This window comes from Coptis chinensis, chromosome 3, assembly GCF_015680905.1.
Source record: "Coptis chinensis isolate HL-2020 chromosome 3, ASM1568090v1, whole genome shotgun sequence".
NCBI lineage: Eukaryota > Viridiplantae > Streptophyta > Magnoliopsida > Ranunculales > Ranunculaceae > Coptis > Coptis chinensis.
In genome coordinates this window covers 35174881-35181656 of record NC_141458.1, presented here as the reverse complement: position 1 = coordinate 35181656, position 6776 = coordinate 35174881, and the positions used below count along the sequence as shown (strand labels likewise).

Sequence of the window (6776 nt, the reverse complement as noted above, 5' to 3'; positions counted from 1 at the left end):
TACAATCTAAAGATATGCCCATTGACATGGCTATAAATCAAATAAAAGGTCTAATCACATTTTTTTAAAAGTCTGAGAGAAGAAGGATTTGAAAAAGCTAAAATAGCATCCATGGATATTGCACGTCAAATGGATATAGAACCGGTATTTCGTGAAAAACGTGTAATTCGGAGAAAGAGACAATTTGATGAGAATGTTGACAATGAAGTAACTCAAACACCTGAAGAGTCATTTAGAACTAATTTTTTCTTATATATAATTGATCAAGCGATATCATCTTTTAATAATAGATTTGAACAGTTAAAAAGTTTTGAAGAAACGTTCGGATTTTTATTTGACGTGAAAAAATTGAAATCAATAGATGATGATAGGTTAAAAGAATATTGTCTTAATCTTGAAAGTTTTTTGAAACATGGAGAGAGTTGTGATATTGATGGTACAGATTTGTTTTTAGAATTAAAACTACTAAGAGAAATTTTAGATACCAAAAATAAATCCGCAATTAAAATATTGAACTATCTAAAAAGAATACAATCTTTTCCAAATGCTTATATAGCTTATAGAATATTGTTGACAGTACCTGTAACCCTTGCTTCAGCAGAAAGGAGTTTTTCAAAACTAAAGTTAATTAAATCTTACTTAAGATCAACCATGTCACAAGAAAGATTGAGTGGATTAGCTACATTATCTATAGAAAGAGATTTTCTAGAAGAACTTAAATACAAAGATTTAATTAGTGATTTTGCAGCTCAAAAAGTAAGAAAAATGAAATTTAATTGAAGTTTGTGACATGTAAAAATTTCTTGAAAAAGCAAAAAAAAAAAAAAAAAAACTTTTAAATCCGCCAAAGTATTTTGATAATACATTGCCGGTCCCAAACCCAGATAAAGGATGAGGGTTTGCACTCATATGATGAAATAACATAAATAAAGCAATAAGTTGTAAACAATTTTTATTGGTATGAATTGTAGAAGGCCCCCTATTCGAACTTCGCTTAGGCCCCGGAATAGCCTTGAGCCGCCCCTGTATATATCTCTATTAGTAAAGTACACCATAATTAACCTGACCTTTTAAATTAGACCAACCTTTTATCTACCACTAAATACCCTTGATTAGATATTAAAATAAAATATTCAATGCCTTTAAAAAGGACTATTCTGTCATATCAACTTTTATTTCCATTTATACCCTTAAATTATAACACCATCACAAAGGAGTTTTGTGTAAATTCAGGTTGAAAACCAAATACACGCACTATATAACTATATGAATTGTACGCCTATATTTATTAGTCATTAATTAAGACTTAAATTACCATAAATACACTAATCCTTTCCCTTTTCGTCTCCCTTTCAATCTCTACGTATCCCATCTTTTTTTGCAAACAGTAGGTAAAAAAAAAATCGTATTATCTCTTGCCTCTCTTGAAATACTTGGGATCAATAGCCTTCTCTTCTCTGTCTCTTAAATTAAAAAAAAACCTCTAATCACTTAACCTCCGGTCTCTTAACCTCAACAAACAATTCAGAAACTTAGCTACATAGCTACGATGGCCTCAACAAACAATTCAGAAACTTAGCTACATAGCTACGATGGCTGGATCTAATCCATTCGTTTTGTCCTGATCTACAAGTCTAAGTATTTCTCATTCTCTTCTTTTTTCTTGAAAGCTTGAATGGGACCTCAGAAAGAAAGACTCGGTCGTGATCACGCTACCAAAGGTTCTTCGTAAGCTAACAACATCCTCACCCTGACCTTCACTTTGTTTTTAACCAATTCGATTGCGCTTTTCTCCATCCTCTCTCACCAAAAGGTGTTCCCCTGTTAGATTGTTGATAGTGTGGTTTGATGACATTATTTTCAGCTTTTGTTTAAGTTAAATTTTGATAACTCTGGTAATTGAAACATTGAATTGATTTCTTCAATTTGTAAATTCGTAGAAAAAGAGAAAAAAGCTTTGGACTGCATGGAAAGTTGAAAAATGCTTCAATTCCATCGTCGGTCAGTTCTATTATCTTATTTATTACTTTGTTGTTTCAGGTTTCTAATGTCAAGAGAATCCTCACAGTTCTCTGATTTTTAGGCGATGTGTAATCTTCTCTTCTTAAGGTATGTGATTTTAATTAGTGTTTCGTATTTTTTTAGTTACATATTGTTTGATGAAATGCCTCTAAAGATTATCATGCATTCTCAGTTTTCCTAATGGTGTTTATGGAGCTTTTTATCATTAGGTTTTTCCTTCAATCCAGTCCAATGTTAGTTAATGTTGTTTTATATCCTCTACGAGACTATAATTAGCACTATTATATTTTTCTTTAGCATTATGGATTAACATGAGCCCTCAAATCTCCCCTCACATTTTTGAAAGTTGTCATGGCTCTGTCGTTTGGAGGTAGTGGTCTGCGCTGTTAGCATTTACCAAAAAAAATTCATCTGTCAGAATTATCTCTTTCAGTATTAGGTCATGAGTTTAAAACAATGGGGGATAAATGCTGAAATGCTGAATACCTTCGAAGAACTCGGAGAGATTCCACCGTCTACTCAATTGCGGAGAGTGGTCGGTCTGATATCTTATACATTACACATGAGAGGGCTTGCACTCTTTCTCGCGGGTACTAGAACATTTCTGTATCCTACCTATCATTTAGCTAGAAGTTGTGAAAATGTGTTTGTATTTGACTTCATATAATTCCCCTGCTCTTTTTACCCAGATAGTCTTTCAGTACTGATGATGCTAAGTTTGGAAGGAAACGAAAAAAATAATGTAAAATTATTGCTTAATGCTCTTATACTATTTTGCAATTTTTAGAGCAAATGTGCAGTATGTGTGGATTGACCCTTTTTTTTTTTTCGTTTGCATTGTCCTTTAAGTTTTTATGATGCATATACGATTGATAATGTTTAGATATTGCAAGAGGTGAATCAAATGAAATTTAGGTTATAAACCCACAATTAACAAAACTTGATTAAGGGCCATCAGAAGAGCTAATTTGAGTGCTAGCACAAATATCCTTCAAATATCTGAAATGCCCAAGGTTTTCTAAGCAATGAACAACATTAGTGTGACTCATTTACTCGAGTGCACTCTGGGTGACCAAAGCATTCTTCGCACTATCATTTGCCCGAAAGTGTTTCCCCTTGTTTACGTCCTTTAAGGCCTCAACAAGTTGGGCTTCCTGGTAAAAGCAGATTATGAATCGTGAACTTACATTTGTACAACATTTGCTTATATGTTGGAGAGGATTCTGCCCCACAATTAGCACACTTGAAAGTTGAAACCAATGTAAAAGTAGGAGACGCAACAGGTGAGTTGATTTTTTGTTTCGGTAAAGAACATGTGAGTTGATCCCTTTGTGTGAAACTGTAAATCCGAATAATTCCAGTGCTATGGGCAAAAGGAAGGCAGCGGAAGGGTAAAACAAAACTTATCTTTTCCCCTTTTTCAATAATTTGATTGTACTAAAATCATATGCAGTTGACCATCAAGCAAATATTTGATAGATTTGACCGATTGATTTGATTCAGTACCTAGAATAATAACATTAAGTAGTTTTAATCATATGTCGTACATTTCCTTTATATAGACTTATTAATTCTTGGTTCCCTTAACATTTTCAGGCACAACTAATGTTGTAAAAGAAGCAACTAAAGCTATTTTTACTCCTTATGCCGACGAGACTGTCTCTGAGGGAAATGGTCAAATTCAAGAGAAATTGAAGAATAAGGGCAAAAAGAAACACAAAAGGACTGCCGAGCTAAAGGTTTTAGTTCTATACCTTTTTTTTCCTTGCCTTTCAGTTGTGTAATAATTAGGGGCTAATACATGTTGCTTGTAACTTCAGACCTTTGGTGGTAATGACTAATGAGCATTTTCTCCTTGACCAGAGAAGTGAGAAGCAAGTGTAAGTTTCTCTCTTTCTCTTACGAGACATAAATACAAGAGTTTTCATATTTCCTGCCCTCCGCCTCTATTCCAACCCCATTTAACGACGATGTTAAAAAATAGTTTTTGTTGTCGGTGAAGGAGGGGATTAGCTTTGGATAGTGTTCTGTATATTAAAATAATACTTGGAGATGCAGTAGAACATGCATACTCATTAAGGTACGCCTACACCTTTTCTTATTTCGGTATGTTTAATATATAGCTTATTTCTGTTTCATCCATGTTCAAGTTTTTTTTGGGTTTGATTCATTATCACAAGGTTTTGCTGACAATGTTGTGCACAGTGAACTCTTAAGTGAAAATGAAATAGGTTAGGTAATTGTCTTTTCGTTATACGTGAATGTGGAGAATGTGTGTTAATAACACATAATATATCCAATTAGAAATATCATATCTTTCTTTATCCAATAATACTGCAAACTGGAAACATTATTTCTTATCATATAATAACGTTATTTCTTATCATGTAAGACTAAAAACTGAAAATGCTATTTCTTATATCAACCAATTACTTGATTAGTATAAACTAATGGTTAGATGGTTTGAGATTTTGGAAGGCCAGCTGATTGGAACTGCATATGAGGTTTAGGGTTTAGGGCATGCACGTGTATCTAATGCTTCTTAGCGAGGCCAAGCCCCTAGCTTTAATGATTTGGTTTCTTATGTTTGCCCCCTTATCAATTTATATCAAAATCTCGGCATGTAAGTCAAGGAAGAAAATAATGGAACTATAGGTAATTGATTTATATTAGACATATTAGTTCCATTCTTTTTTTACCCTCTTACGTAAAAGCGAAGCCTATATTTCTAGCTTGGCAATTGAAGAAATGGCACCATAATCTATAATAGAATATGTTATTACATTAATATACACTAGGCAAGTTATGTTTAATCATGTATTATTAGTGTTTTATTTTTTCTAATTAATTATTAAGAAATACAATTTATTAGTTAGTAAATAATAGTGATCACTATGATGCAGGTCATTCAGTGGATCCACTATGGATTTGGTTATGGAAACTGTGGCCACTGATATGAGCAAAAGGTCATTTGATCTTCCTCGAGTGTGTTGAATTTCAAGATGTTTGGTTTGTTACCTTTTCTGCTAAATATATCAAGTGCAGCATTCCAATGTTGAATATCTAATTTGCAGGCGGACAACTCTAAGTACTAATCATCTAGGTACACTGTTTTTATTGCAAATTTTTGTGACCATGTACCTTTCACACTGATCTTCTTTTCTTTTTCTCATGGTTCTTCTATAACTTGAAATTATTGAAAGGTTATGTAATAGCCAATACCAGATGAGTAGTCATTACCCTATAACATTGGATGATATTTAGACGGACTTCATTCATATAGGTTTCATAGTCTCGCGGTGAGGATGTTTATGTTGGAGTACCAAAGGGGATATTCCCCTAATTAATTATAGGATCATACTTAGAGAAGAAGTCACCATTCAAAACTTTTTGCCAGCTCTTACAGGAAATAAAACTACTTCTACTCGAATTATTGGAAATTAGATTGTTGATAGTGACCCTTATGACCAAACCTTGCTGTACTACGCTGATTATGGTGGTCATGGAGTGCTTGGTTAGTATTAAAAAAAATTGAAAATACAGGTGCTAAAGAACAGGTGAATGGTCCTGAGTCCTGACCACGTCAAAGGAACTGACTTGGATCCAATTTTCCTACTCCTTTCCGTGAGCTGATTTCCTATTTTAGTCACATTATATTCTTTTTATTTTTATTATCTGCCAAGTCCTACTCCAATTGCTGGTGTTAAATCGTTGACTCATTTTGGTTAGCCCTATGATGGAAATCTGTGTTGCTTTTGTTGCACAGTATTTGTTGCTGCTATGAGAGCCTGTTATGGAGAATCTTGCTTACTACATGTTTTTGAATGGATATTGCCCAAGTTAGGTCAGCAGAAACTATCATATTTTTTGTTGTTTTAGCAACACTATTTTTCTCTTATTTTTTATGCCCATTGGTTCCATTAGCCTTAGATCATTTTGAGGTCATGGTTTTAAACTGTGTCTACACTTCTAGAGTTATTTGCTTTGCTTCAACAATATATATTATGATTATTATATTGCTTCAACACTTCTCTTATTATTACGATTACGAAAAGTTTTTCTTTGTTTAGAAGGCTAGCTCTACCTACCTGGAGAAGGACTCCAACTTAGTGATGAACTCTGAAGGAATTAAGAATGCCTTGGCTTGGGCCAGCAACAAAGGGGCTTAAGTAAAGGGGATGATTGACGACTCACATACTGCGATCGGAATTCCATGAAAACGATATTAGGTTTTCAGAGGAAGTATAATGGAAGAGCAAATGCTAATGTATATGGGAGCAATTAATACTCACTTATCGGCCCTTTTGGTTCTCATGTGTATATGATTGCTGCAACTGTACTATGATTTTGACTGATTCCAGTGACTTATAATTCAGGATGAGGAGGTTGGTTTTGCATACATAAGTCAGCCTGATATTCATGATAAACTTCGGCCTCTACAACCAAATGACAAATTTTGATAAGTGATAATATCTTACAAATCTCAATATACAGATTCTTTTTGTTTGTCATGATGATGTCCTATTAGTTCATATAGTTTGAGCATGCAATAAGTATGTATAATTTTAGAAACAAAAACTATGTCCATATACTCTTCAACAAGTTTCATTCCTATGGAATCCACTTGTAGAGCACGTGCATTATTGCTACTTATTGCAGGAACATGAGACCGCTAAGTTTAATTGTTCAAGATGTGTTTTCTCCTTGATGTGTTTGAGAAGAACCTACATATTTACTCGTGCAGAGCACGTGCA

The 6776-nt window shown here is 33.7% G+C and overlaps 1 long non-coding RNA gene across 13 annotated transcripts; it reads left to right on the top strand.

Moving 5' to 3' along the window:
• Positions 1-1318: 1318 nt before the first annotated feature.
• Positions 1319-6533, top strand: LOC147509336 (uncharacterized). 13 transcript variants are annotated; one of them, XR_015218471.1, is made up of 8 exons: positions 1319-1813; positions 2041-2109; positions 3619-3761; positions 3843-3902; positions 4007-4102; positions 4926-4988; positions 5789-5866; positions 6093-6533. It is a non-coding gene; the product is annotated as an uncharacterized LOC147509336 (long non-coding RNA). The 13 variants fall into 13 exon arrangements; XR_015218460.1 differs by having other exon boundaries at positions 1785-1813; positions 4025-4102; positions 6096-6533; XR_015218459.1 differs by having other exon boundaries at positions 1785-1813; positions 4025-4102.
• The last annotated feature ends 243 nt before the right edge of the window (positions 6534-6776 follow it).